Source organism: Carassius auratus, chromosome 45, assembly GCF_003368295.1.
Source record: "Carassius auratus strain Wakin chromosome 45, ASM336829v1, whole genome shotgun sequence".
In the NCBI taxonomy this organism is placed as follows: Eukaryota; Metazoa; Chordata; class Actinopteri; order Cypriniformes; family Cyprinidae; genus Carassius; species Carassius auratus.
In genome coordinates this window covers 3,055-24,996 of record NC_039287.1, presented here as the reverse complement: position 1 = coordinate 24,996, position 21,942 = coordinate 3,055, and the positions used below count along the sequence as shown (strand labels likewise).

The 21,942-nt window shown below is 37.9% G+C and overlaps 1 pseudogene; it reads right to left on the bottom strand.

Annotated features, from left to right (window-relative positions):
- Nucleotides 1-6,958: 6,958 nt before the first annotated feature.
- LOC113062667 (palladin-like) lies at nucleotides 6,959-21,629 on the bottom strand (annotated as a pseudogene).
- Between the last annotated feature and the right edge of the window lie 313 nt (nucleotides 21,630-21,942).

The window sequence follows — 21,942 nt, the reverse complement described above, 5'->3', positions numbered from 1 at the left end:
AATTCTTCCAACCCCAAACTTTTGAACAGTAGTGAACGTTCCAAACCTGTGTGCAGTTATTGTTTCTTTAGAACACATACTGTAATAAGGAAAACAGTGAATTGTAACATAACTTTTGTCATTCAACGACTGTTGTGTGACTGTCACTAGTACTGTCAAGCACTATAAAATAATAATAATAATAATAAAAAACATTATTTGTGATATGTTTTTTTTTCTTATTATTTTTTTTTTTGCCCCTGCAAACTATGAGCTGATATCGTATCACAAGATTTTTAAAGCAATTCTAAAAATAATTCTACACGTGTCAGGCAGTTTTAAGGTGAACTTTCTCTTTAAATGATAAAACAAAAATATGTTTAAAATACAGTAGTTTGAATGGTTTAGATTATTTTTTTTAAATAATAAAATACTAATATATAGATCAGCTATATACTAACTGAAGTAAAAGAGCAAATTGACAGGTTTATGACAAGTTTGAAAACAACCTGTATTCAATTTTAACAGTGATAAAGATATTAATGCCAAAATGATGCTATCGATTGTCAAATTCTGACTCCATATCATCCATCACTAGAAGGACAGAGAAAATGTTTGTACAAACAAAAGTGCAAAAGAATTTGAATTTCTACACATTTCTGTTCTATTTTCAGTGTAATACTATTCTCACCCTTTGTCTCACTTTCTCCAGACTGAGTCTTTTTATCTCCTCTGGTGTTGGTGGGATTATTTCCAGTCTTTTAACCTCTGCAGTGATTGGCAGTCTCTCCTGACATGTCACTTCTTGTTTTGCAAGGCCAATGGCAAGCTGGCGAGGCTGAGGAAGAGGCACTTGTTTTGTTTCAGCAGTGACATCTAAAGACTCTTCAGTGAGATTAAGGCTTTCTGGGAAAAAACACCACCACAGGATTTACAGCAAGCTATTGTCAGTAAGACTGAACTCACCACACATATGAAAAACACTCTGATCAAAAACTTACCAGTCAGTGTGTGGTCACAGGTGCTGGCGGGATCTAGTTTCTGGGTAAAGGACTGGAGCTCTGCCTCTTCCAACACCTTCAGAACCTCTGAGTCTGGACTCTGCCCCCAAGCCTTCCTTAGCCCCTCCCCCTGCCAAACGTCCATTCAAATGACTTCACCTGCTGTTTTTTCTTAAACACGTTTAAAAAAATAAATAAATGGATGTTACTGCATATAAATAATGCATTTTATTACATTATTGCTCTCAGAGCAAAGAATAACCAAAATATAATGAAAAACAACAAATAACCAAATGCCCTGTTTGTTATTAATCTGGTTACTGTAGAGCAGCTGGAGTCCCAGAGCATGTAACGCCACACACCATCCATGGTTACACAACAAAACACACTCTAATACATAACCCATTCACTCTGGAAGTAATAGGTATGTGTATAATTCATTGACTACTTTTATTCTTCATCTAGTCAACTAGCAAAATTAAATGTCAAATTATTAAAATGTGCAGCCTAATGTATCCACCAATTTCTCACTGTAGCTCACCTAAATGTTGCTTTTATAACTCTATGTAGTTTTATAACACTATGAATATGTGATGATGACGTAATTAGAGCTGATGGCATGTGCTTTCCACTGCTGCAATATTTTGATTCTTGCCTCATTTATTCATTCATGTTGGTACATTCACTACTCCGAGTCATGCAAATGCAAAGTGCTATAATAAACTTTTGTTCTGAACCACTGTTCTGTGTTTCATCAAAAGCTATCAATTTGGGGGAAAAAAAGAAGAAAAAAAAAAACAGTTCAGAATCTCAGGATGAGGAAGTTTACCAGTTAGCTGACTTGCTGTTGTAAAGCTTGTTTTTTCCAGAGTCTGCTGACTGTTGAGCCACAGACAAAAGAGGGGTATTAATTTACAATCCAAAACCAATGCACATCCATTTGTGGTTTAAAATCAAATTAATACATCACAGACTGAACATTCATATTATGTTTCATCATTCAGGATGTGATCAGGATTTGTGATGCTTTTGCTTCACAAACAATGACACATACAATGAAAATTCAGCTTTGCTACCACAGGAATAAATTACATTTTAAAATTTTATCTTTGGTCAGAAAAATATTCTTGATAGAAAACAAAAGCAGAATTAATTAATAATTTAGATTTTTGGGTGAACTATCCCATTAAATTTGGTACAATGTTGCCATCCCCATGGGGTAACCCACTCTATATAGAATAAAACAGGTTAGCAGCTGTGTGCACATGACTTTAAATATATTTTTCATAGGCACTATTCACTAGGAGTGAGAATTTTAATTTTTTAAAGCTTTGATAAATTGTGGCCTGTTGTGTGCAGAGCTTAACTCATTGTCTTTATATTGTTCCTCTTACTTGTTCCTCAGGGAATAGAGTCCCTCTCAGATTATTCTAAGAAGATCTCTTCCCTCACAGTAGTCCATTACTATGTACAAACAACTACTCTCTGTAAAAAAAGAGAGAAACATTACTGTACTTCAATGACAGAGTAACAGCAATGATTAAACCGTGAGATTTTTCTAAATCATAAAAAACATGCATTAAATTGTTCAAAAGTAACATATTAAAGTAAACATACTTATGTCGCAGAAGATTTATATACAATTTTCTTTGAACTTTCTATTCAACTTGAGAAAAGTATCAAATTTTCCACAAAAATATTTTAATGCTAATAATAACAGGACATGTTTAACAGTTAATCAGCATATCAGAATGATTTCTAAAGCTCATGATCAAGACCGGAGTAAATGCTTTTACAATATGTTAAAATTAATTTTAAAATGTACAATATATTTAAAAATAATACTGTCATTTTAAATTGTTTTAATAATATTTCACAATATTACTGGTTTTATGATGAAAATGTGTGTTGAAATAAGTCTAGTGCATAAGAACATCTTTCAAATACATTAATGTTACAAACTTTTTGATAGTATTGTATCTGTACAGTATATAAAATCAGATTGACACTACAGGTTTGACTGTAAATTTAAAATGGTATTAAGCAGACATCTCTACCCTCTACTGTTAATATCATCACTATTCATACACCACCCCAGTTTTATGTCATTAATAAGCCTGCCATCCGGATGTCAGAGATACTGCTGCTGCATGACTTCATGTAGAGAAACGATCATTAGCTCAACGACATCATCTCTATAATTTAATTCAAGAGCTTGGAGCTCCTCCATATCATGCAGACTGCACAATCTATCAAAAAGACACAAGCCCTCAGAACAGAAATGCAGTGGGTCTGGTCTGTGCTGGAACTAATGCTCTCAGATTAATCAAGATCGGTCAACTAAAAACCAAAGACCATGCCTGGCGACATAATGGCAGAGCTGGGCAATGAAGCATCATATTCCAACATCACTTAATACACATTTCTGAATATGGATGTCTCAGTGTATGTGGGGGCTTTACCTTCAAAGGACTCCTTATACTGGACGATGTTTGGATGGCTCATGTTAGCTAGAACTGCCACCTCTTTCTGCGATTCCTGGCTTTCTTTGTATCTATCTATCTATTTTCAAGTTCTGATCTGAGCATGTCTGTGTGTGTGTGTGTGTGTGTGTGTGTTAGTTTCTTAAAAAGATTTCTTTACTATAAGAGTAATTCTAGCTGCTTTCTAATTCCAAGGCATGAATTGATGTGCATGTGTAGCTGTTAGAGTCGGGCAAATATATATTATTTATTAGATATGCATTATTTAGTCAGTACATTTGTACATTTGAAATGTACATCAGTACATTTGAAACTGTTATTTTAAACTGCCTCGAGTGTCCTCTTCGATATATATTGCATTGATTTCTCTCAATAAGGTCTTTGAGTTAATATTAATTTACCGATATACTTCACACGCTGATATCTATACTAACTTTGGCTTCACCTATCGGCTCTCCACATGCAGTACACTCAACATATTTAATTTAATTTAAATTTAACATGGCGGCACCCGTTCCCTCTGTACCACAAGTTCACATTTAGCAACAACAAAGTACGGTAGATGATATTATCAATATTTAACATGAGTTTGATATCTTGTCATCTAAAAGTCTAAATACTATGGTCGTCGTGATTTTGCCAAGTAAGACATGTTCCTGGATGAACATCTTCTGATGATCCTGCACATTGTGCAAAAATATAGACTTAACCCAATCCCTACCCCTAAATCCTAACCCTACCCATAATTTATTCCCAAAATCTGTGGGAAATGATAGCTGATTAACAAGAGTGTAGAAGCACCTAACTCTGGTTGTAAGCTTAAAGCAGATAATTTCTGAAAAGGTATATCTCAATTCTGATTGGTTGTTTGGAATGTTGTTCCAGGATCAACAAGGATGTTGATCCAGGAAAATGTTGTACTTGGTGAAATCACGCTCGCCAAATCCTATAGTAGTTACAAACTACATGTCAGAAAAACTATTACTTTATTACTTTTTATAAGGGATAGTTATAGATAGACATAAGGTGCTCAACAGTTACTATTTTCAGTTGTACTTTCACCTTTATTCATTCAGTATCTGATTGCTGGCCAGCAGTGTTCATCCTGTGCTGTTGTTACTCTTTTAGGGTCGTGATGTCCAGACTAGCTGTAGTGTTCGGGGGTCCACATGGCATTGGGCGAGCAGTGTCTCTGTTAGCACAGAGCGGTCATAGGGTCGTGGTGTTGTCTATGAATAAGGACGCTGCACTGGCTGATGAAAAGCCTAACACTTCATTTTGACAATGCATACATCATACAGTTCAGGCCTCTTTTTTTTAACCTAAATTGGAGTGTTATGTATAGTATGTATCTAGTGAACAGTACAAACAAAAACAGTTAAAAAGAGTTAATCTAAATTGTGTTAAAAAAGTTGTTATAATTATGGCGTATATATTTAATTTCAGAAAAACATTTGGGTCTAAGCTGTGATGTCTCTAAAGTAGAAGACGTCCAGAAATTATTTGAGACTATCAGTAAGACCTGTGGCACTGTGGGATACCTGGTTAATGCAGATGGCATCAACAGGTCAGAAAAGCCACAAAGCTGTGTTGCAGAAAATGTGTTGTCGAATAAATATATCAGACAGATACTATGACCTAAAATGATGACGATAATAAAAAAATAGCATTGTAATATATATGTATTGCATGTGGATTTTTTTAAAGAGATGCATTGTTATTGAGGAGTAAATCTGAAGACATGCAGTCTTTGCGGAGGAGCTATTGTCAACATAGGTGAGTCTTACTACCTTATGATCTTATACATTATTTCAATTCAATATTATGAAGTTTAAGTTGAAGAAAGGGGGGAAAGTCTCCATGCATCAGCAGCTGGGCATTTTAGGTTCGTTTAATCACCACTAGATGGCGCAAAAGCTACAGATTTTTGATTGTTTCCCTCTCTGTCCGCATGATGGAAGTTTCAATGGAAACGGAAAAAAAAAAAAATATTATGTGTTTTTTTGTTGAGTATTATATTTGATATGTCTGGCTTTTATTGCTAATATTAGATTATGAAGCTAGAGAATATGGAGCTTGTACTATTCAGAGGTACAAACTGAGCAAAATATGCAATTTAGTGCACTTGCTAATATTTAAATGGCAAAAAAAAAAAAAAAAAAAAACTACAAAAAACAAGATGCAATTCTGATAGCTTGGAATATTATATCAAACCATATAATACAATGTAATACAAAGATGACTGAGAGATGCACAAATAAATATTTCTGTATCATAATTGGTACCCACATTTATCATGATTTTGTTCTAAAAATTAAGTATGGATAATCTAAATTGTTTCAGTACAATAGACGTTTCATATGAAATATAAAAAAAAATATATATAGCATAACAATAATACAATTTACTATTACATTTACTTTTACTAGATTTAAAAAAGCACAAAAGAGGGACATTTTTAGAATTATTCTAAAAGTGCTTCAACCTTCTAAAAAAGTATAAAGGGTGAGGATTGTAGTAGATTGTGCCCACATCATTAATTTAGATGTGTGTATCAAATATGATCAAGTAGGCTTAGGTTTAATCACGTTTCCTCAGGTTCAGTGGTGGTTGTGAACATAGGGTGTGAAGGGTAACTCCGGTCAGTGTGTGTACAGCACCAGTAAAGCCGGATTCACATGCTCACTGGCGAAGGAAGTTGCTACCCGGAATATACCAGTGAACTTGGTGGCTCCAGGTCGTTTGTCCTATCTTTTTCTTCTACTGCTTCTTTTGCCTATTTATCTGCTCATTAGCAGTCATATGAGTAACACTGAAAATTTGCTTCACCTTCCCCTCTCAGGATTCATTCGGTCAGAGATGACGGCAGGGCTGGAGAAGGAAGAAGTGGTGAGAAAAATTCCACTGGGCCGTTTTGGGGAACCTGCAGAGGTGGCCCAGGCTGTTCTTTTCCTCCTGGAGTCTCCTTATATCACAGGACAGGCTCTGCTGGTGGATGGAGGACTACAGCTGGCATTGTGATGATTTCTGCCAGTAAAGCATGTGAGCTGACTGCATATTTGTGTTATTCTGATGCAATAACTGTATTTACAGACTGCGTCAAATCTTGTGAAATTCTCGGTGGAATTCTGAGGTCACACGTATCATTGTGTAAGAGCAGTTTTGGTCCATCTGGATTGGATTAAGGTTATTTTTAGTTCACTGGAATTTTTGGGTTATGGCTGCATGTTCCATACTTGGGATGACTGAGGTCACAGGTCAATGCGTGGAGGATATGACTCGCTTTGTGTTGTCATAGTTATTTTCAGCATCCACATAAGCTGTGCTACATTACACTTACAGATGAGTTAAAGCCCCAATTCATATAAAAATAATTTAAGTATTAATAAAAGGGGTTAAATTCTGGCCTTTTCACCATCATAATACAGATTATCAAAAAAGCTAATTCATCTTTGAGAGATGTTTTTGCCAAGAGCAACTGGACTCAACCCAAACTCTATTTCAGAGATGTTTATTTATTTTACCATTCATAAACCAGAACAGAATAAGGAGAACAGTTCGTATACAGGCACAGGTTGGCTTGGAAAACAGAAAATACTGCAAAGTAAGAACCTCCTCATATCTGTCTATTTAAAGGATAAACAGCTATGTAAGAAAAAAAAGCATATTCAAATCACAGGCTTATATTGTGTATATTGTTATGCTATATTGTTTTGTATATATGTTGCAACTGTGTGCGAGATGAAGGCTAAACTATGTGAACTGAGTATCTGATACTCGACTGATGAAAGAAAATGTTTAGAGAACGCTAATATCTTAACAAATGCGTTGCAAGACGGAATATGTGTGAGTTACTTAAAAGTCAATGAAATATAAAACAGTATCACATCTTTGGATGTTTCTGTAATTCCAAACCTGAAGACTGAAGCCTACCGGTCAAAGCATTACCATCTCATCATTCCATGCACCATAATCATTAAAATCAGTAATACTCGTATAGATCTCGCCTTCATACACAATCAGCCCGTCCTCCACAAACATGCATGCGTCGATTCTGCTTCCTGTACTTCCATCATAGGCATTCCTCATCACATCCACGGAAACACAACAAACATCTGTCCAAACCTGTCAGTCAGCCAACACTTGCAAAACTCTCATCACTCATGTTAATGACACATCAGTCTCTGCTTTTTATCTCTCCTAAAAAGACGGTGGGAAAATCTCATTAAGGCCCGGCCTTGTGTGACATCTCTGCATTGGAGCTGAGATCCAGATGCAGCTTCTGTCTATGCCAGTGTGCATCTTTCCACAGCCCTGTTCCCTTCATCCAGAGAACCAGCCCCCCACCAAACCACCCAAAAAGAGTCCTGTTTCCTGTGCTGGAGAGGAAGACATTTCTTCCAGCGTTTCATAAATATCTATAGGTCTAAGGCACTATAACTAAATACATAAAATGTGTATTGTGTTGGCACCATAGTAACATGCACAGCTAGATGATAGTAACTTGAATAGTTATTTAATTATTATTATTTTACATTTAATTTGAAAATTAAATATTTCTTAGGCACTTGTAAAATCTAGAGATGAAAGACAAGGTGATCATCGATATACTACCTCCTTCCTCAAAGCACGTGCTGGTGTGTGTGTGTGTGTGTGTGTGTGTAGGTTAAGTGCGTCAGCGAACCAGTAAGCAGGATATGACCTCGCTTAATTACCCACAACACTTCCCCTCAGAAAACAACTGAAATAAAAGTATAGTGAATGGTCCTCCTCAGGCAGAGATGTAATGATAATGAAATGCTTTGCAGCTTCCTCCCTCGCCATCCAAAGTCAATCGATCACTTTTTCATCCGACCCCAGCTAGAGGTTTATGTTGAGAAATGGGTGGGGATTATGGAGTACACTGGATCAAGGGATCGGGATTCGAAGGTCAGATCCAGATCTAGTCTCTACAGGTCATCACTCTCCACTAGGGTGCCGGGAGGAAGAGGATTGGCGTCTGGGAAGAAGGCTGCCTTCACATCCAGACCCCGTTCTGTCAGAGCGGCGTAGCGGCTCGCTGATGGACGCACCTTCTTGAGCTTTGGAGTGTGAGTCTGCTGCCACTGGGCTGAGGCAAGGGAAGGAAAGGGCGAGGATGAACATGGTTTCTCACTTAGAAGAATTCAGAGGATGTAATATTGATGTCTAGATAAGCAATGTAGTTCCTCAATTAAGAAAACATATTGAGACTTAACTGTATGGCTTGGAACGTTTCATTTAGGGTTACACAGTATACCAGAAAAAAAAGTCAAATAAATTATATATAAATAAAAGGATAAATATACAAATGCAAGTCAGAGGGGGGAAATGTTATTTGAAAGGAGTTCAGACAATTTCATTATTCACATCCATGTGTGCCAACGGGAGCACAGCAACTTGGTAGCGATTTTTTTTTTACAATATATAGAATGTCTGGAATATTTGGATGTTATATTTGGAAAAATGTGCTGTACATGCACCTCTAACCCTGTCTGATTGAAAGTTGTGCCTTGGATTTCATTTATGAAATTTCATTTACAACTGTCAATATGCGTGATACAATTTTTTACCATATCGTTTACTGATATGACAATTTGTTTTCATTTATCGGCCAGTATTTTATATTTAACTCTGATCCACATTCAAACATCATAATGCCTAAATTCACACGTAGCATTACAAATTTATAATTTTAGCTTTCAGTGTTTTATTTTTAATATATTAAGGCAACAGTAAAGATCTTTAATATATATGTTTTTTATTAAATAATTAAGTTTTAATATTGGTAAATGAATCAGTATTGGGGTATCAAAGCCAAAAATGTTAGTGTTGAGCAAACTCTAGTTCCAATTCATTCCAGACGTAGATGTGTTGAGTTTGAATCATGGTATGATGGAGATCAGAACAATCAGTGTTAAATCACATCCCTAGTGTGAATAAAACAACTTTCGTAAGACTCCAGCACACAGGCTGCCAGTCCATTGTTAGTTTAATGTTAATGTTGGTTTAATGTTAGGTAATGCATCCGTATTGTTAAAATTGTTGTTGATGGCAAACTCAGTGCTGGCTAATCGCTGTGGGAACAACACTGGGTGGAGGAAGGGAGTGTGCTTTTAATGGGCCGATTAAATACAGTTTTGTTCTTAGTATGAAGCAACTTATGAAAGTGCATTGATCAGATAAACCACTTCAGACTACTTGGTTTGTATTTAGTGTACTTTGGTCTTTTACCAATCATAACTCAGCATTGTTACATGCATTCTTCAGCTTTCCACTGTATGTTTGACTAACCGTGTACATCGAGACGTGCCGTACTGGAGATGATCCCGGCTTCGTTCTTAGCTGAAACCGTGTACCAGCCTGCGTCTTCCTTCAGAGCCGGCTGGATGATCATGCAGAGGTAACCAAAGTTGTCCTGGTGAATGCTGGGAAATAGAATTGATCATCAGAATGAGTGGCAACATTGTTTGCACTGAAACAAAGGATTATATCGAGATGCAGGATTATCTATTCAGGTTGCACGGGCATATTACTTTAATCTGAATCCTTAAGAGCAAACCACATTCACAAACAGTGACTGGAGACTTTACAGCTTGTTACTAACTGCTCTCGTCTCTCTGAGCTGGCTTAGACGGTAGCGCCTGTGGTGAGGTTACTTTGTGTACAAAAGGAGCAACTTTAAAAACCAGGATTCCAACAGCTGCCATATACAGGCTCATGGTGCACAAACATTTTTTTAACTGTATCTATGAGGTAAATTGTGTTTAACATGATATACCATAATATAATAATTTAGCTAAACTGTAGTTTGGAATGGCTGTAGGAGGGCTTCGATTGGCCCAAGGTCTTCTCTTACCTTATCCTGTCGGTGTTGTGAGTGAAGGACTCGTTCTCTTTCTTCCAGAAGATCTGTGGGAATGGGACTCCAGACACACGGCACTCGAGACGCACTGGGTGACCCTCACCAACACTTGTGTTCTGGAGTTTCTCAATGAAGCATGGAGCTTTATGCATCTCTTTGGCTAAACACACACACACACACACACAGATTATATATATAAATATATATAAAATTAATACAAATATGGGGGGGGGGGACTTACAGTTTCCAGAAAAATAAGCAGCATAATTGTTTTCAACATTGATGAAGAAATAAATGTTTCTGCATAGTAGAATGTTTTCTGAAGGATCATGTGACACTGAAGACTAGAGTAATGTTGCTGAAAATTCAGCTTTGCATCACACAAATTATAAATAGATAGTTTATTTTAAATTGCCATAATATTTCAAAATATTACTATTTTACTGTATTTTTTTATCAAATAAATGCAGCCTAGGTGAACATGAGACTTTTTCAAAAATCTTACCAATCTTGTTCGCTAGTGTAAAAAAAAATTATTTCACCAGAATGACATGTATCATGACATGTCTCTTTATGGTATCTTATTATTTTTATTTTTATTTTATTATACAGGTAATGGTCATAGAATTAGAATATCATCAAAAAGTTTATTTATTTCACTAATTCATTAAAAAAGTGAAACTTGTATACTATATTCATTCATTACACACAGACTCATATATTTCAAATGTTTATTTCTTTTCATTTTGATGTTTATAACTGACAACTAAGGAAAATCCTGAGGGTGAAGGGAAGGAAAAGATGTCGTAGAAAAAAAAGTGTACAAGCAATAGGGATAACCACACCCTGGAGAGGATTGTGAGACAAAACCCATTTAAAAATGTGGGGGAGATTCACAAAGAGTGGACTGCAGCTGGAGTCAGTGCTTCAAGAACCACTACACACAGACGTATGCAAGACATGGGTTTCAGCTGTCACATTCCTTGTGTCAAGCCACTTTTGAACAACAGTGTCAGAAGTGTCTCGCTTCAAAAAGGACCGGACTGCTGCTGAGTGGTCCAAAGTTATGTGCTCTGATGAAAGTAAATTTTGCATTTCCTTTGTATATCAGGGTCCCAGAGTCTGGGGGAAGAGAGAAGAGGCACACAGTCCATGTTGCTTGAGGTCCAGTGTTTCCACAGTCAGTGATGGTTTGCAGTGCCATGTCATCTGCTGGTGTTGGTCCACTGTGTTTTCTGAGGTCCAAGGTCAACACAGCCATATACCAGGAAGTTTTAGAGCACTTCATGCTTCCTGCTGCTGACCAACTTTATGGAGATGCAGATGTTATTTTCCAACAGGACTTGGCATCTGCACACAGTGCCAAAGCTTCCAGTACCTGGTTTAAGGACCATGGTATCCCCGTTCTTAATTGGCCAGCAAACTCGCCTGACCTTAACCCCATAGAAAAGCTATGGGGTATTGTGAAGAGGAAGATGCGATATGCCAGACCTAACAATGCAGAAGAGCTGAAGGTCACTATCAGAGCAACATGGCCTCTCATAACACCTGAGCAGTGCCACAGACTGATCGACTCCATGCCACGCCGCATTGCTGCAGTAATTCAGGCAAAAGAAGCCCCAACTAATAACCAAGTATTGAGTGATGTACATGCTCATACTTTTCATGTTGATACTTTTCAGTTGGCCAATATTTCTAAAAATCCTCTTTTTGTATTGGTCTTAAGTTATATTCAAATTTTCTGAGATACTGAATTTGGAATTTTCCTTAGTTTTCAGTTATAATCATCAAAATTAAAAGAAATAAAAATTTGAAAATCAGTCTGTGTGTAATGAATGAATATAATGTACAAGTTTCACTTTTTGAATGGAATTAGTGAAATAAATCAACTTTTTGATGATATTCTAATTATATGACCAGCACCTGTAAATCACAAATTTTATTATTACAAACTAAACAAAACTATGGTTGTGTACAAGATGATAGTGGTGTACCTGCAACAATGAGCTCTAGGTTGAATGAGTTCTGTCCAGCCCTGTTGCTGGCGATGCATGTGTAAACTCCTGCATCTCTGCTTGTGACAGGTTCGATGACCAATGAATGAACCCCATTCTCCCTCACCAGCATCTTGTGGGAGGAGTCTGGACGGATGGTCTGGCCATTCAGCTGCCAGATGAGGTCAGGAGTTGGCAGGCCACTAACCTATGTTTGAAAGACAAGTCAATCAGTTGTTTTTTAGCATGATATATTTTTTCCCACTCTGCTATAAAATGTAAATCATAGTGCATTTGGCCCTTTTAAAATATTTTCTACCCTAATGCTAGTGTTTATGTCTGGTGTAGGGTATCTGGTGGCTGTATGTGTGTGGTTCTCCTGGGAAATCAGTCTGTGCACAATGCCTGGGCTCTATTTTCAACAACTCTCACATTCCTGAGAAACACAACACCGTCTCCACCCGAAGGTGTGCCAGCGACAGACCACCAACTGACGTGTCGTTTAGGTTGGTCTATGAGTGTGTGCATGTGTTTGTGTTGTGTTTACACAGGGGGCTGAGATGCTCATTCATCCATCTGCCGTGGTTGTGATGTTCCTCAGAATATTCATGACGTTTGTGAACACACTGCTCAAGTACAGTTCCCCTGGGTGTGCATATTCCCTGTGTGATATTTACAACGTCCATCAAGCATCTCACTACAGCTAACTTGAGTGCACTCATGACTTGAATTGAAACAACAGGCTGTCTAAATAAAAAAAAGCAGAGAACTCTAACTGAAAAAAGGCACTTTGATTGCAGACCTCCTGAACTGCATCTAGGGACATCTATGGCCTGGAAAGTTTAGAAAGCCTCAAAGCCAGAGGAAATAAATCGGTTCTATAAATATCATTGACATTAAGGGCTCTGTGCATGATTGCATTACTGATCAGGGTCTTTTTATATCGTGTGAAACCCTCTATGGCACAGTAAGCCTTTATTCTGACATACACAGTTCACAGCCAGACATGGGCAGCAGTACAGATCCAGAATAAAATACTACAGTTAGACAACAACCTGAGAGAGAGAAATAGACCAGATTATAAACTGGGGGAGGTTTGGGTGAGCTATGCCTTTAAGTAAGCATGTAATATGCTTTATGTACAGGGAGATGGTCAACGTGCTAAAGTGAGTGTGGCAGTGCTTGTGCAGTCACCTTGCAGTCCATGCGGCAGAGTTTACCCTCTTGCACGATAAGGTCGCCGGGGGCCTGCAAAAAATGAGGGCGGAAGTGACGTTCCTGAATGTTCTCATTCTCATCACCGCTGTCTCTGGACCTTGAGCGTGGTCTTGGAAAAAGACAAAAAAATTAAGTCAATTCTATTCATGTTATCAGTGTGAATAATCAAATATAAATAGCAAACATGTACTTAAAGAAAACAATAACTATATTAGATTTGGTAACAGGGTGGCATATTAATGTTTTTGGTAATTAAAGGATTTTACTTCAACAAATGTAATATTAATTATTTAGATTGTCAATATAATTACATTTTGTATAATTTTTATATAGTCAAGAAAGGTAAGATAGGATAGGCTAAAATCACTATTTTATCTAACTTAATACAGTAAGTGACATAATATATATTTGTTTTATGAGGAGCTTACTTTGTGTAGGGAATAATATCTAAGTTTGAGCGTTAAATGATAGGTTAGCACACAGCAGTGCCTTATGAGAATATTGACTCTGTCAATCAAACATATAAATACCTCAAAGACCTGAATGGTCAGATATATTTTAATGAATTCAGAGGAAACCCCACCCTTTAAAAAAAGATTAACATATTCTATTCTGCACAAAAGACATTTTAACTGGTCCTTGCATCATTGTCCAAAATATACAGGTGTGCGTTACATGGAACACGCCCCTTTATTAGTGCTAGTCCCATAGACCAAACCTGACACTGGACCTGCTGTAATCCTCACGCTGTGTATGTTAAAAAGACCAGTGTTTATATACCTGCGGATGTGTCCAGGTGTGGAGCGCTGACTTCTCCCCCTTTGGTTCACGGCCTGGACCATCATCCTTCCAGTACAGCTCACTCTCCCCTAAGACAGAAGATATAGAGAGAAACATTTGAATAAAGAAGCTGATGCTATCTGCCTTTCTTAGGGAGAAGACAACGAAAGAAAAGTGACATGCATGACACACAACTATTTTGTGGTCAATTTAAGCTGGAATGTGTCTAATGTGTTTGAACTTCTGACCCTTCCAAAGGCTTTAGTAATTTTGCTGCTTCTGCTCAGTCACTCCCTCCTGACTACCGATGTTTATCCATCTCCACCACAACACTGGTCATGCTGACTAGCCACTTGAGAAAGTGTGTATATGTGAATGTGTTCATGAATGTGAAATAAATCAAATGAGAAATGCATGTTCTCTTAGGGAATTTTGTGTTGCATGTGTAAGAATACAGAGAATTGATCAGTTTGAATCCACTGTTCCCATCTGTGTTCCAAAAATAAAATCTCCAAACAAAACTAAAATAAAAAAACAAAACCTAAACGGTGTATTATAATAATAATAAGAAGAAGAAGAAGAATTAACATTAGGTTGCACAACTTATCTTTGCATTCTTCTAAAATTAAACAAGACCAAACTGATTTATACTTTTCAACATAAAAATGTTTAACTATGACAATATAATCATGCCGTGTTTATTATATTGTTACATTATATCTCACCGCTGGGTTGCCTGCCATAACGGTGTAGTTCCCATCATCATCTAGCGAAGCAGCCGCTGTGTGCAGGGAGCATGTGCCATCCGGATCACGACTGATACGGTAGTGTTCACTGCGCTTTGAGATCTGCTTTCCATCCTTAAACCAGTACACCTTCAAACACACACAGATATATACATGGTTATACAACACCCCAAAGCTTGTACAGTTGTTTCTTTTTAAGTCCGCTGTCATCACACAGTCATTACTGTGGTCTCATGGTAGTCCGAGAGACTCACACAATGAAAGCGAGACAGCCATATATGGCAGAGATCTCAGAAGTGAAGCAGAGCAGAGCTTCTGATGAAACCAGCCTAGTCACAGATGATAAACCAGCAATCATTCCAGTCACCTCGCCTACAATTCCTTAAAACAACAAAATGTCCTCTATACTGTGAACTGTATCTCCACAATAATATGCAGTATAAAACCACAAACTGTAATAAAAACTACATTATAAAAATAAAAAATAAACTAAGTAACTTATGTTTAACAGCTGATAAGAGCATCACAATAATTCACAAGTTGTCCACACAACTCTAGTCCATTAATTAATGTCTTGTGAAGCGTACTTTCATGGAAGTCTCTGACAAGAATCTGCTTACAAGCAACATGAACGTAAATATGCTAAACTGCATGCTAAACTGCATAGGTGATGACCTCTCACCTTTGGCTTTGGGTCTCCGATGACCTTGCAGCTGAAGGTCACAGGCATTCCCTCGAAGACTTTGTAATGCCTGAGCTTCTGGTCGAAGAATGGTTCAACCTCCGCGAGTGTGTCTTCATCATGCTGAACATCATCGTCAGATTCCTCCACAGGTGAGCGCTCCAGACGGAACTCAATCTCGCTGATCAACCGCTGCTCGAAGCTGGACACTTTATACTCCTGTCACACGAACAAACACAAAGGTTTTGACTTATGACCTTCTCCTCATTCTCATGCTCTTTCATCATGCCCGTTTCTAGTCTTCCGTTTCCTTTTATTTCACTCTGCAGGCAGAGGGAACATCTGGAGAAAAGTGTGTGCTGATGACACATCACTACAATAATTGCAGGTTTAAGACACAGCTGCAGCAAGAAAAACACACACCATCATAACTATATCTGTAGACAACGAACGCACCCTTTCCATCTTGTTCTCCTGCACGTCCAGCCACATCCTCCCAAAAGCACGCACGCATGCACATTTTCTATGAAAACACACAGACAACCGCTATGTGCCCAAGGACGTGTGTTCAACGCCAAGCATACTTTAAATTTATGGCACAACATTAACAGCATCTCCACTTCCCACGGTTCAGTGGAAGAGAAGCATGTGCATTTTAGTGTCTCTACTCGAGGGTAGGAAATGTGCGAAGCAGACGCATGCGGTCTCTGATCAGTTAGCAATAACAAGACACATGATGATGTTGGGCACCCAGCACAGTTTTTTTCCCCACATTTTTTTCATATGATGTTGATTTCGGTGGCCAAATCTATTTGTATAATGATTGCTAAACTGGATGATTGACTGCGGGCCAAGGAAATTACTGTATTATTTTCATGAAATCTAGATTTAAGTTTCTTTTTACATAAAATAATTTCAACTCCTGTTCTATTTCATGTCCATTTAAGATTTTGGCAAGTATCTGTGTCATTATCACAAAATAAACCCCAGCACTAGAAATTTGTTACAACAGCTACAGTATGCTGAAATATGTGGATGACATTTTATTTATAAAAATTTTAGTTGAGATAAACATATCTGGGGTAGGCAATTTTTTTTGTTTTGTTTTTGAAAAAGCATTTATCTGTACCTGTATTTACAGGCTGGATTTATTTAAATCCAAAATACAGTAAAACAGCAATATTATGAATTTAAAATAAATAAGTATATTTTAAAATGTAATTAGCAAAGCTGAATTTTGAACAGCCATTAGTCTTCAGTGTCACATGATCCTTCAGAATTTGGTGTAAAAGAAACATATATTATGATTATTAATGTTAAAAACAGTTCAATTTTGCTTAATGTTTTTTGTGGAAACTAATAACTGACAAATAATCAAGATTCTGATGAAAGTTTAAAAGATAAGCATATATTTATAAAAATAAAAAAAAACGTTTGAATCAATGCAAAAGTGTCTACCGTCCCTTATTTAATGTATCCATGATGAAATAAAGTATTTATTTATTTCAAAAACTGTGCTTTCTTCCAAATGAAGTTTTGGGTTCAGTACAAACACTGAATACATTGCTAAGTTGTTTAGTAAGACTGCAGTCTATATCTCTGTATTTGATGATTTTTCAAGAGCGTACAGTAGTCACCACACATATCGCCGCCAAGGACTTTTACCGTGGTGCATTATCAGGACGCAAATATTCCATAAATGGAGACACAGAAGAAAACACAGGGGATAGAGATAACACACAATCGCAAACAGTAGTGACTGGCCAAAACATGGGGGTGACCACACACAAAGGGGTGAAAGAATTAAACAAGTGGGGGTGATCTCATGAGTTGAAGCAAAGGGAAATACAGCAGTGAGACAGACTGATAGAAGAGCGAAATATATGGAGAACAGACAGGCTGCTGCTTGATGTTTGTAATAGACAGACGAGTATGAATAACCTTTTGAGGGACAGACTCTGAGTCAGCTGAGCTGCCTTCCTGTAAAGAGATCAGAAAACAGGCAGGGGGATTGAGGATGAGGTCACATCCTGCGCAGATTACATACCTACTGCACAAAAGTTTACAATCACACACATTATTGGTAATGTGTGTTTGTGTTGGGCTGCTGATCCTTCTTTTATGATCTTACCTGCTCACACACCTCCAAAACGCCTCACCGACACGTTCTCCTCGCCAAAATGACATCACTTTACAATGAACCCAATGCATATGGGCAAGCGCATGCGGGAGCTCGTAGCTATTAGCCGAATTATGAAGCATTTACAAGCACGCAGGCAAACCACAATGCTCTAAACTACATCCAACAGCCTAGCCGTACACTGGTAGTCATCGGAAAAAGTGTGTGGACAGATTTGTAACGGATGCTTTTTATTTATAACGCATGTTTAAAAACCAGCCAATTACAAACAATAGCTTTGTTTACTGTGACACAATGGAGAAGTTGTGTAGGTGTGAATCTTTGTCTGTGTGTGTGTTTATACCTGTGTAACTGGCTCCTCCTCCACCTGTTGTGTGTTAAACACTGTGGCAGCATTGTCAGCACCCAGCAGTCTACGAGCCATCTTCTCCTCATAGGTTAACTTCTGAAAGCAAGCAGGATTAATCTGTCAGAGCCTGGGTTAGTGTGTGAGAAAACACACACTCACACACGCAAAAGCATGAGAATTATTTGGTGGCCTGTACTAGTAAATTCAAGGTTAATGCTGAACATGTAGTGGGTTTTAGCTATGCATTGTGGGTTCATTTAAGAGCTCCTATAGCGATTGGTCATTTTAGTTGGAGTTGTTGATGGTGGAAGGTAATTTTCTCAGTTTATCAGCTGTATTTCATTAGGGATGCACGATAATATTGGCACAACATCGGTATCGGCCGATAAAAGCTTAAAATGACCATCATCGGTATCGGCCGATATGAATATTTCTGCCGATGAGCCAAACCAATATTCTCCAAGTGAAATAATTGACCTGTTTTTCAGATGTGAATGTCTGTCTACATTTGTAAAATAATACATTTATGGTAGAATCAGTACAGAAGAGATACATGGATTTCTCTTCAGTAAAATTAAAGTTTAAATATATCAGGTGAAAAATTTGTATATATATCGATATCGGCATCGGCCAAAATCCAATATCGTGCATCCCTATATTCATGAAAAGTTACACTAAACACACACACACATATATACTTCCCACCTTGGGGGGTAACAATGCCTTTAAAAGAAAAATAGTTACCGAATATACCCAAACATGAGTGCATGTGTTATTGATTAGACTACATTATATTCAAGATGGCAATGCTAGTAAAGCTAGTGTGGTAGTACTATTAATGATGTTACTGTAATTTTTAGTAATACAAACATAAACCTCTCACACACACACCTGGCTGTCCATTGCTAAGTCTTTCCTCTTTGAAGCGTAGTTTTCTCTCCAGGTCTTGTATGACGGCGTCTTTGGGAGCCCTGGATCTCTGAATCAGAGAAGATACGCGGTGTGCGGGGTGTAGTCTTACGTGGCAAAGATCTGTTAAAACACAATCAGAAAATAATGAAAAAAGACTTCAAAAGCAACACAAAGCACACAAAGAATTTCTCTAAGTACAGAATCTGTAGCGGTTCATTTCTTAAACACAGATACAAGTGGGAAACGGTTACACCAGAATTATTTTTCCCTGTCCATAAAACCTTTCTAGGTAGAGGCTAGGTTTAAAGCACATACACAAAACAAATGAACAGACCCGCAGCTTTTATAATACAGTGCAATATGAAAGTTGGCATTGACAAGAATAATGTGGGACATATTCTTTTGCATATGCACTGGGAAGCAAGAATAATTTTTGTTATCTGTTGGTGTGTATTTTACAGGGAGGAATTAAACTCGTGGAAGATAATGGAGAAAACAGAGAGGAAGAGGTGGACAATAGGAGCAGTAGCTTTGAAAAAAAAAACTCTGGATGAGTGTTTTAAACTCAGGTTTTAGACCATATTTACTGAAGATCCTAATCATAGATCATGCGCAACATCAAATCAATCTCTGGAAAAAACTCTTGTTCAGCTTGCATGCACATCATTTGCAGTTTTGGGATATGGTTGAGTATGTTTGTTTGAAGCATTACCAGGGCCATTATTGTGAGATGTAACTGATTAAATACCTTTCAAATAAAGCTTAAATAAAAAATGGTCATTTTTACCACTTCTTGAATAACAAACGCATGTTGAACACCGTTCATATAATGAAAGTGGACAGTGAGCAGAGGTTGTCTGTGCCAGTGTTATTTTAATATTACTTATAAACTACTATAGTGTTTATTAATATTTTGGATTTGTCTTTGTTATTTTTACTGTTTTATTTTTAGTAATTTGGCTACGTCACGTGGTTTTGATTTTATTTAAGTTTTTAGTAATTTTAGTACTTCACTTTTTGCAAGTCAAAAATGTTGTTTCTAATATAGAAGTCATTAAAATCTCAAAATCTTCTCCACCACATAGCTCTTAAATCTCATTCATCTGGTGCATTGCGATGCATACAAGACACAAGAATCAATGTTTTGTTTGTTTTTAATCTTCTTGGAGCTTGACGGTCACTGGTCATATCCTAGCATCTTAGATATTCTGTAAAAAAATTCTCTTTTGATGTTCAATAGAGTAAAGAAGGTCATACAGGTTTCAAACTACATGAGAGTGAGCAGATTTTTTTTTATCCCTATAAAAACACTCATTCTCAACTAAACCGACGTGCTTTACATTATTGTATAGGCTTGAGAATGAGAGAGGGAAATCTCTATAATACAGTCCTTACCCTCAAGGTTCAACAAGCTCTCATTGATCTCAGTGTCTACCTAAACATGCCATGTAAGAATGCATACAGTACATGTTTTTCCATGCAGCTGGAAAGAAAGAGCCACACTCCAAATTACTTATTAGTCCATGGGTTCACTCTATATGCCCTTGATAGTGCTTTATTGGAGCTCAAGATTAAGTGCTTTGTCTTTAGTATAGAGAATCAGCTTGTTAAGTTGTGACACAAGGAACCTGAATTTTTATTATGGAGATAAAAAGGTTAGGATCATAATTTTTTTAGTGGTGAGTTTGTTTCCATTTGTTGTTTGCTTTGGACACCTGATATAGCGATTGGACCTAAAAACGGTAATGTGTGACATCAGACTTAAAAACCAGGAGGACTGCACCACCTTCGAAAAGCATTTGGGATGTGTTTTAAACAGATGATTGTGAATACTCACACTGTGCCATTACCCTTGGGCAGCCCCAACACATTCACTGGTGGTGGAGGTGGTGTGCCTGGGAGCAAAGACACCAGAAACCCAGCTGGTGATTGGGGAGTGGACGTGAACGGCGAGGAGGTGTCTGAGCGAGTGGGGCTCAGCGTGACAGGTGGTGGGGGGCGGTGGAGGTGGAGGAGGGAAGTCTTGTGGCAAGCCAGCAGGAGAGGATAAAGTGCTGGAGCTGAGAAAGGGCGGAGGGGGTGGCGGGAAAGAAGGCGAGCTGGGAGACTCCACGCTGCTTCCTTTAGACAGTGGAGGCTGCTGCTGGAGGGTGGAAGTGTGACGCGGCTGAAGGGTTTGTGGGATGTTGTGGGGGACATCGGACTGGAGCTTGAGGGGTCGAGGACTGCGTGCTGTATCCAATCGATCCCCTCTTGTTGTTGGACTCTGCGCAGCAATGAACTGCTTGGGCCGGGCGTAGTTGAAGGTGCTTGTCTGCATGGTGCTACTCTCCAAGCTCCTGGAACGGATGGAGGAGGTGGGAGAGGTGGAGATGGAGGCGGGACTTCCTGAGGAGGGGGAAGCTGCTGTTGCTGGCTCGAGAAGGATCTGATCCTGAAGTTGCTTCAGTTGTGCTGCGTTTCTGCAAGGAAAATTTAAACAAATGGACTGTTTAACATCACAAATACATATTTTACTTCAAAAGTCAGATAATGCATCCATCTGACTATAATTGGACACCTGACAAACATTAACTGAACTAATGTCAAAATCTAAGATAATGTTTGTACAGCATGCTTGGCTGGATCTAAACTTGGCAAAAATATAAGTCTGTACACAATTATTAAAACCTGATAGCTCCGATCCGGATTACTCAATACAGCATTCCTGCCAAGGACCCCTGACAGAAAAAAGATGTTCACCATGTGATTAATCTGATCTGTTTTAATAAAATT